Here is an 8,936-nt window from a genome sequence, read left to right on the forward strand (position 1 = left end):
TATATGGGATTGATTTTAAGAAATTTAGCTTAATTAATATTATGGTATTTCTATTCTAGGAAAAATGAAAAACAAAGCCCTCAGGGTTTCCGTTAGGAAAATATGGCGTTGTACAACATGACCTGTCGGTAGTAGGCTACAGTACTAAGAGCAAAATAATCCTAACATTCCCACACCCTAATTGTAGTCTAACCAATACCCAAATGGAGATTCAGTGAAAATAAAAATCTCATTGATTTATCAAGACCAGTCCCCATGCTTGTTTCAGAGCAGCGCAAAACGGTGCTGAAATAGTTGCCCACACGTGGGTAAGCTATTGCTTCAAATCTCTCTCTCGCACTTGCACACGCACTTGCTGTCTTGATCTCTGAATACTCGGCTATGAGGTGCTGAGCGGTTGCACACTCTATAACCACTGTTTATATTTGGGACCCTGCTGGTTATCTACAAATTTTTTAACAGCTTGAAAAATGATCTAGCCTTTTTTGCCATGAACTCTTGCAATCTCCAACCAGTTCGGATTTAAGTAAAACTTTTGTATGACTGACGCTTTTAGTAAGCGGTCTAATGCTTTAATATTTAATCATTTCTGCCCTCCAAATTCATTTTCATTATACAAATAGGCTCATGTGCACCTTGATATTGGGGGTGCACCATGCGGCCGTGCCTAACAGGGAAATGGGGTGTGCCATGCGGCCGTGCCTAACGGGGAAAGGGGGTGCACCATGTGGCCGTGCCTAATGGGGAAAGGGGTGATGGAGCCGGTCGGGCACAACCCAGGTAACATGGAGATGCGGGGATCCGAGCTCGGGCGAGAGCAGAATCCACCCTCCCAACCCTCCTGGCCCAGAACCCTACGCAGAGGAAAGGGAGAAGCAGAGGGCGTAGGCCCCCTACCCTACTCAGTCCTCAGAGAGTCATAGATACTCCCATAGTTTACCCTTGCTTCATTGGTCTGTTTCGCTTGATGGCCCTTGGTTCTGCCCTTTTTAGATGGCCCTCTGACCTGCAACCATTTTCTACAGTTATATGTTTGTTCCCTTTCTTGTAGTGTATCTTATTGCCCATTTTACTGACGTCCTGGGCTTATAGATCGAGTCAATCCTTCATCAGAAGTTACAGTTACACCAACTGTCATGTTCGTCGTATGAAGGAGACCAAGGCGCAGCGTGGTATGCATACATTCTTATTTATTTAAAGAATGAACACTGAACAAACTAACAAAATAACAAACGAACCGTGAAGCTATACAAACAAGTGCTGACAGGCAACTACACATAGACAAGATCCCACGAACACCAAAGGGACAACGATAAACAGCTGCCTCTGATTGGGAACCATATCAGGCCACCATAGACATACAAATCACCTAGACCTAAAAAAAAACCTAGACATACAAAAAACCCTAGACAATACAAAACTAGCGTACCCACCCTAGTCACACCCTGACCTGACCAAAATATAGAGAAAACAGAGGTATCTAAGGTCAGGGCGTGACACCAACTGGCAGGTTAATCATACAATTGTAAGAGAACTGGTGAAGAAAGTTACCCCTCTACAAACACATTTCTTTACCGGAATCTCTAAATGAAAACACTGGCAGATCCATAACATTTCCTTCAACAGTATTAGATCTAATTACATTTAAATGATTGTAAATGAATATCTAAGGGGCTCTAATACAATTATAAGCAACAATTTGTTTACCTTCATTAGCCTACTTTGTTCCAGCATTTCTGTCATTCAGTGATGTTAATTCCCATAGTAATTCATTATGGATCCATAACGAAATAAACATCTGCATTTTGAAAGAGTATTTTGATCATTATTTTATTAACAAAAGCATAAAGATGTTGATGAAGAAAAACAGTACTGTACAGTATATGCTTTATCCAACATTTTGCGGTTGCATGAGATTGCCCACATGCACTTTAAACATTTGGATAATAAAGCATTTAAAGCATATTGAAGATAGAACAGCATATGTTCATTAGGCTACTTTGCAAGTAAACAAGTAAACATAGTCTACAGTACATACAGTAGTAAACATAGTAAAGTGCCTAATTCCTTACATAAGGGAGAGCGGCCATGTCTAGACTTTCTCTGTGACCTCAAGTACTCATTAACTCGGTCTTTAATGCTTTTTCCGGTTGCATCAGTCATGGACAGAAACTTCTGAGACACAGTATTAATAATAAACACCAGGAGGTTTACTGGTAAGCCACATTTGCCTCGGGGTCCATCCCAGTTGGTATTCTGTGTCCACTCGTGGTATCCCTCTTCGGTTACACATCCTTGGAACAGCAGAACAGCATAACGGTCTAGACGACCCTTGCTGTGCCTGGTGAGCAGTTCATCAAGTTCTGTTGTCAGAAGAGGAATGGAAATGTCAGTGTGAAAACCCGAAAACCTGATGAACCCGCCGCCACGTATGTTGAGTTCCAGATCTTACAGGTGTGCCTGGCATGAATTGTGACTCCATCTCATTCCTCGCCCTCTTTAACGCATCATTCTCTGCCTGACCCTCTGTCAATGCTGCCTGACTCTCCACCAATGACAAGTGACTCTCCGCCAACAACGAGTGACTCTCCACCAATACTGCCTGGGTCTGGAACAATGCATCAGCTGTCCTCCGTATTTCTGCCCTCAGATAATGTTTCTTTTTCTGCTGGTCTGCCTTCAATGATTCGATCTCGGTAATCAGAGTTTGAATCTGATCCATGTGCACTTTCATCAGATGACCAGAATGGTACCGCCCTGAGCCCCCATCGAGGCACATTACAGTGGCCTATGATAGAAACGGTAGATCAATTAAGAGTTAAAAGGGACGCTAACACACATGCTGTGTACACATGTTAAGAATCTAGCAAAACTAACCGCTTTCTTGACAACCATGCGTTTTTTCAGTGTGGGCCATTGTCCAGGCCTTTATCCACTTATCTCCACGGATGGTTGTCGGCATGGTTGTACGCTCTGCAAAACCACATTCACGTTTTTAGTACACAATTATCGATTTTATTACAGAGTACACATTGACAGGTTATATACATTTTGTTAAAGAAATTGCACTGAAACCAAAATACCTTTAGTTTTGGTGATCCTCTCAGCTCCGGCTTATTTCTCAAGTTGATTGGTTACAGTCCTAACCCTGGACCAGGTAGCACCATAGAAAGAAGCTGGTGGTTACAGTCCTAACCCTGGAACAGGTAGCACCATAGAAAGAAGCTGGTGGTTACAATCCTAACCCTGGAACAGGTAGCACCATAGAAAGAAGCTGGTGGTTACAGTCCTAACCCTGGAACAGGTAGCACCATAGAAAGAAGCTGGTGGTTACAGTCCTAACCCTGGAACAGGTAGCACCATAGAAAGAAGCTGGTGGTTACAATCCTAACCCTGGAACAGGTAGCACCATAGAAAGAAGCTGGTGGTTACAGTCCTAACCCTGGAACAGGTAGCACCATAGAAAGAAGCTGGTGGTTACAATCCTAACCCTGGAACAGGTAGCACCATAGAAAGAAGCTGGTGGTTACAGTCCTAACCCTGGAACAGGTAGCACCATAGAAAGAAGCTGGTGGTTACAGTCCTAACCCTGGAACAGGTAGCACCATAAAAAGAAGCTGGTGGTTACGGTCCTAACCCTGGAACAGGTAGCACCATAGAAAGAAACTGGCTTGATGAAAACAATGTCCATTTCGCCTGTTCTCTTTGGTCACATTTCTTTTTAGATAAACAGCAGGTTTTTGAATGGTAACTGTGTAAGGGTGGAGTTTGGGTCGGGTGAGCAGTAATGGAAAGGTGTGACTTTCAGGTTACAATAGGCCACAAGTATACAGTAGATTGGTGATTATCATCACTTTGATTATGCTGTAGCACCATGACTAGGATATCTATTAATTTAAGTGAGCCGATTAGGGCTTTCAGGAGGAACGGAAAATCTACTGTAGACATTTAAAAAATACTGGTAGACTTGGGGATTTTGGTCACGGACAGTGCTATTCGCAAAAACTATTATCAGATGCCTGTGTTACACCAAAAGAGAAAGCCCTGGAAAATGAACAGGTACAGTAGGCTACAATACTGTAAAGTAGGCCTAATAATGCTAAAAATAAAGTGACTTGCAAAAGTATTCACCCCCCTTGGCGTTTTTCATATTTTGTTGCATTACAACCTGTAATTTAAATGGATTTTTGTCCATAATGGACATACACAAAATGGTCCAAATTGGTGAAGTGAAATGAAAAAATAACTTGTTTCAAAAGATTCTCAAAAATAAAAAAATGTATAAAAGTGGTGCACATGTAATCACCCACTTTCCCATGAAGCCCCTAAATAAGATCTGGTACAACCAATTACCTTCAGAAGTGAAATAATTTGTTAAATAAAGTCCACCTGTGTGCAATCTGTGTCACATGATCTCAGTATCACCTGTTTTGAAAGGCCCCAGAGTCTGCAACACCACTAAGCAAGGGACACCACCAAGCAAGCGGCACAATGAAAACCAAGGAGCTCTCCAAACAGGTCAGGGACAATGTTGTGGCGAAGTACAGTTCAGTGTTAGGCTATAAAAAAATATCAGAAACATTGAACATCCCACGGAATACCATTAAATCCATTATTAAAAAATGTAAAGAATATGGAACCACAGAAAACCTACCAAGAGAGGGCCGCCACACCAAAACTCACGTACAGGCAAGGAGGGAATTAACCAGAGAGACAACAAAGAGACCAAAGATAACCCTGAAGGAGATGCAAAGCTCCACAGTGGAGATTGGAGTATCTGTCCATAGGACCACTTTAAGCCATACACTCCACAGGGCTAGGCTTTACCGAAGAGTGGCCAAAAAAAAGCCATTGCTTAAAGAAAAAAATAAGCAAACACGTTTGGTGTTCACTAAAGGACATGTGGGAGACTCCCCAAACATATGGAAGAAGGTACTCTGGTCAGATGAGACTAAAATTGAGCTTTTTGGCCATCTAAAAAACAACAAAACAAATTCTATCCAACTTGAGGCTGATACTATGGCACAACATACTGTTCATGGCTAACGATCCGGCAGGGAATGGATGTCAGGTCAGAGCTTTTGAAGGGGAGAGGTGATGATCAGGACAGGTGTGCAGATTACTGATGGGATACAGGTGCGGGTGAACATCGATCTCCCAATAAGCTCTCCCGGCAACCAGACAGGGTGCGTTCCAGGACACCGGAAACACACTCCAGGACAGAAACACAGGCAAACACAGACTCAGGAAGCGGGATTCGTGACAAGGTTCTGGCCTTTCTAGGGATTTTTTCCTAGCCACAGTGCTTCTACACCTGCATTGCTTGCTGTTTGGGGTTTTAGGCTGGGTTTCTGTACAGCACTTTAATATATCTTCTTGTCAAGATTCTAGCAGCCATGTTTAGCACGAACTGAAGTTTAGCCCGGAAAGTAGAGCATTGCAGTAGTCTAACCTAGAAGTGACAAAAGCATGGATACATTTTTATGCATCATTTTTGGACAGAAAGTTTCAGATTTTTGCAATGTTACGTAGACAAAAGCTTGACGCAGTCTTGTTATGTTCGTCAAAAGAGAGATCAGGGTCCAGAATAACGCAGAGGTCCTTCACAGTTTTATTTGAGACGACCGTACAACCATCAAGATTAATTATCAGATTTAACAGAAGATCGCTTTGTTTCTTGGGACCTAGAACTAGCATCTCTGTTTTGTCCGACTTTAAAAGTATAACATTTGCCGCCATCCACTTCCTTATGTCTGAAACACAGGCTTCCAGGGTGGGCAATTTTGGGGCTTCACCATGTTGCTTCATCGAAATGTACAGCTGTGTGTCATCCTCATAGCAGTGAAAGTTAACATTATGTTTCCGAACAACATAACCATGAGGTAAATATATAGTGAAAACAATAGTGGTCCTAAAACGGAGCCTTGAGGAACACAAATGTACAGTTGATTTGTCAGAGGACAAACCATCAACAGAGACAAACTGATATCTTTACTACAGATAAGATCTAAACCAGTCCAGAACTTGTCCGTGTAGACCAATTTCGGTTTCCAATCTCTCCAAAAGAATGTGGTGATAAATGGTATCAAAAGCAGCACTAAGGTCTAGGAGCACGAGGACAGATGCAGAGCCTCGATCTGATGCCATTAAAAGGTAATTTACCACCTTCACAAGTGCGGTCTAAAACCATGCTATGATGTGGTCTAAAACCAGACTGAAGCATCTCGTATACATTGTTTGTCTTCAGGAAGGCAGTGAGTTGCTGCACAATAGCTTTTTCTAAACTTTTTGAGAGGAATGGGAGATTCGATATAGGCCGATAGTTTTTTATATTTTCTGGGTCAAGGTTTGGCTTTTTCAAGAGAGGCTTTAGTTGGATTAGGGTCCAGTTTGCAGCTTGAAGGTTAGAGGCCATGAGTATTTTCATCAATGTGTCAAGCAATATAGTATTAAAAAACTTGAGTGTCTCCCTTAGGTCCTGGCAGTGTTGTGCAGACTCAGGACAAATGAGCTTTGGAGGAATACGCAGATTTAAAGAGCAGTCCGTAATTTGCCTTCTAATGACCGTGATCTTTTCGTCAAAGAAGTTCATGAATTCATCACTGCTGAAGTGAAATCCATCCTCTCTTGGGGAATGCTACTTTTTAGTTAACTTTGCGACAGTATCAAAAATACATTTTGGATTGTTCTTATTTTCCTCAATTAAGTTAGGAAAATAGGACGATCGAGCAGCAGTGAGGGCTTTTCGATACTGCGCATTAACCATGTTTGTTCTCTTGTTTTGTACTGTTCTGTAGTTTCGACCCAATGATTCGTCTGACAAACAAAGAACTTCACGTCCTGCAGGCGCAGGCACGGATCAAAGCTGGCGAGACATTCAATGACGCCATCTTCACAGACAACTCAACCTTGGCCCTTGAGGATTTTGCTCAAAATTGCTACAGAAAAAAAGGAAGAAGATCAAGCAAGCCAAGTCCCAAACATCCCCCCAATCTCCATGTGTGTGTGGGGGGGCAATTTCTCTCCAGGGACCAGGACCATATTTGATTTTTGATGGTAAGTTTAGCTATTATCAAGAGATATGCTGGACCCTATGTCAGAGAGGTGTTTCTGGGACCACATAGTTTGTTTCAAGGTAGGATTATAGCGATGTTTTGTTATGTTTAGGCCTATTTACATGTATATTTCTAGTATTGTACCTAATGTTGGTTGTTAGGCTAAATGTATTTTTTTCTCCAAATGCAGACAATGACCCAAAACATACTGCTGCCCGGGTTTGCAAATGAGGGCATAAACTGGGTCAAGATGCCAGCAGAGTAAGTAGACCTTTATGTAGTAAAATTAATACAAATGAATAAATAAAAGACCTACAACACCTACGGCAGGCCCACTGTATATCTGAAAATATTTTTTTCATCTCTACATGTAGGTCTCCTGATTTAAACCCGATCTAACTTGTTTGGCATCAACTGAAAACATTAATCCGTAACTCTGCCAAGCCTACAAGCAAAGATGAACTGGTGAAGGCCATCAAGACATTGACAATGCAACAAATACATTGATCATCTCAGCAAGGTTTTACCCGTGGTCATGGAGCTGGAACTAAAATGTAGTTTAAATAAACATCTGCATTTTGAATGTCTTTTTTCTAGTTATTTTATTAATAAAAGCGTAAAGATGTTGATGAACTGTTTGGGCCAACCTTGTTATAGGAAACATTGTTCGCATGATGGGCTACACCTGCTGCAGTACTACAGTACTACAGTACACTTGTGAAAAACAAGTGTTTGAAACCCTGTTTTTAAAATGCCTCCAGCTGTCCATCACTACTGTAAATAAAAACACAACATATTGTTTACATTCTTTATTGTAACCACAATGTCACAAATAATTTGTATCTACCATTCAAATTACTTTTACAGTTTGTGATTTACAAATGTGCGTTTTTCTATGTCATTTTTCGTTAAATCCAGTTCGGATTTAAGTATAACTTTTGCATGACGGACGCCTTTAGTGAGAGGTCCAATGCTTTAATAATTAATCATTTCTGCCCTCCGAATTCATACAGTATCTAAGGGGCATTTTGTGTTAGAGCAAATCTGCTCTGTGAGAATATCTAATAAAATTAATAATAATCACTTTGTAAATAAGGATGCATTATGAAAACAAAATGAGATGCGAAAGAGACGGTGGTAATATTTTTCCTTTTAGAGACTATAATACATGGCATCCCGGTCATTTTCGTTTCTCTTAGAATAAAAACCTTGGTGTAACAACAGCTTTAGTAAGTAATACGCTACAATCCAGTTACAACTTCTTCTGGCCAAGAAGAAACAAAAAAATAAGTGTCTCTTTATGGGTGTGCGTGCAGGACAGAGGAATAGCAATTCTTACACTATTGTTCTAAATTCAATCACCTTCTTCATCCTCATCATTCAGTTAATTGGAATTCAATTTTGAAGTCGTGCACAATTATCAGTTTCTATTTGGTTTATATCGCCCATTCATTGTCAGTTAGAGATACATTAGCGCCATGGGACCCATAATCAGTGCAGTCACGCAGGGCAATGTACTAAACCACAAATTACCTCTAAATCCCATGGCATAATCTGTAAACGTTTAATTGAGGAACCACTGTAATGTTAGCTAGCGAGCCAGCCAGCTAACCTTAGCTAGCTAGCTAACATTACACTTTAACTTGAAATGAAAACAACTTTCTGACAAAATTAGAAACATGAAATAGCTGAAAACGTAGCTAGCTAGATTATTTTACCCGTATACATGGATGGAAGCTTCTCCCTCTCTGTCATGGATGCCATGGTTGCCCTTAGTTTGAAGATGTAATCCGGAGACAGGTGTTTTCTCCATCCCCTTAGCTATCATGCTCTAATTGCACTGATTTCAAAACTTGGTCCTCCAGAAAGTGGAGAATAACA

At 41.1% G+C, this 8,936-nt stretch overlaps 1 long non-coding RNA gene across 1 annotated transcript; it reads right to left on the bottom strand.

Annotated features, from left to right (window-relative positions):
* Nucleotides 1–1,880: 1,880 nt before the first annotated feature.
* LOC112251821 lies at nt 1,881–3,326 on the bottom strand. The gene is made up of 3 exons (XR_002953723.2): nt 3,084–3,326; nt 2,878–2,973; nt 1,881–2,788 (listed from the first exon to the last, which is right to left on the bottom strand). It is a non-coding gene; the product is annotated as an uncharacterized LOC112251821 (long non-coding RNA).
* Nucleotides 3,327–8,936: the final 5,610 nt, after the last annotated feature.

The sequence above is a fragment of the Oncorhynchus tshawytscha genome, linkage group LG05 (genome assembly GCF_018296145.1).
Source record: "Oncorhynchus tshawytscha isolate Ot180627B linkage group LG05, Otsh_v2.0, whole genome shotgun sequence".
NCBI classification, from domain to species: domain Eukaryota; kingdom Metazoa; phylum Chordata; class Actinopteri; order Salmoniformes; family Salmonidae; genus Oncorhynchus; species Oncorhynchus tshawytscha.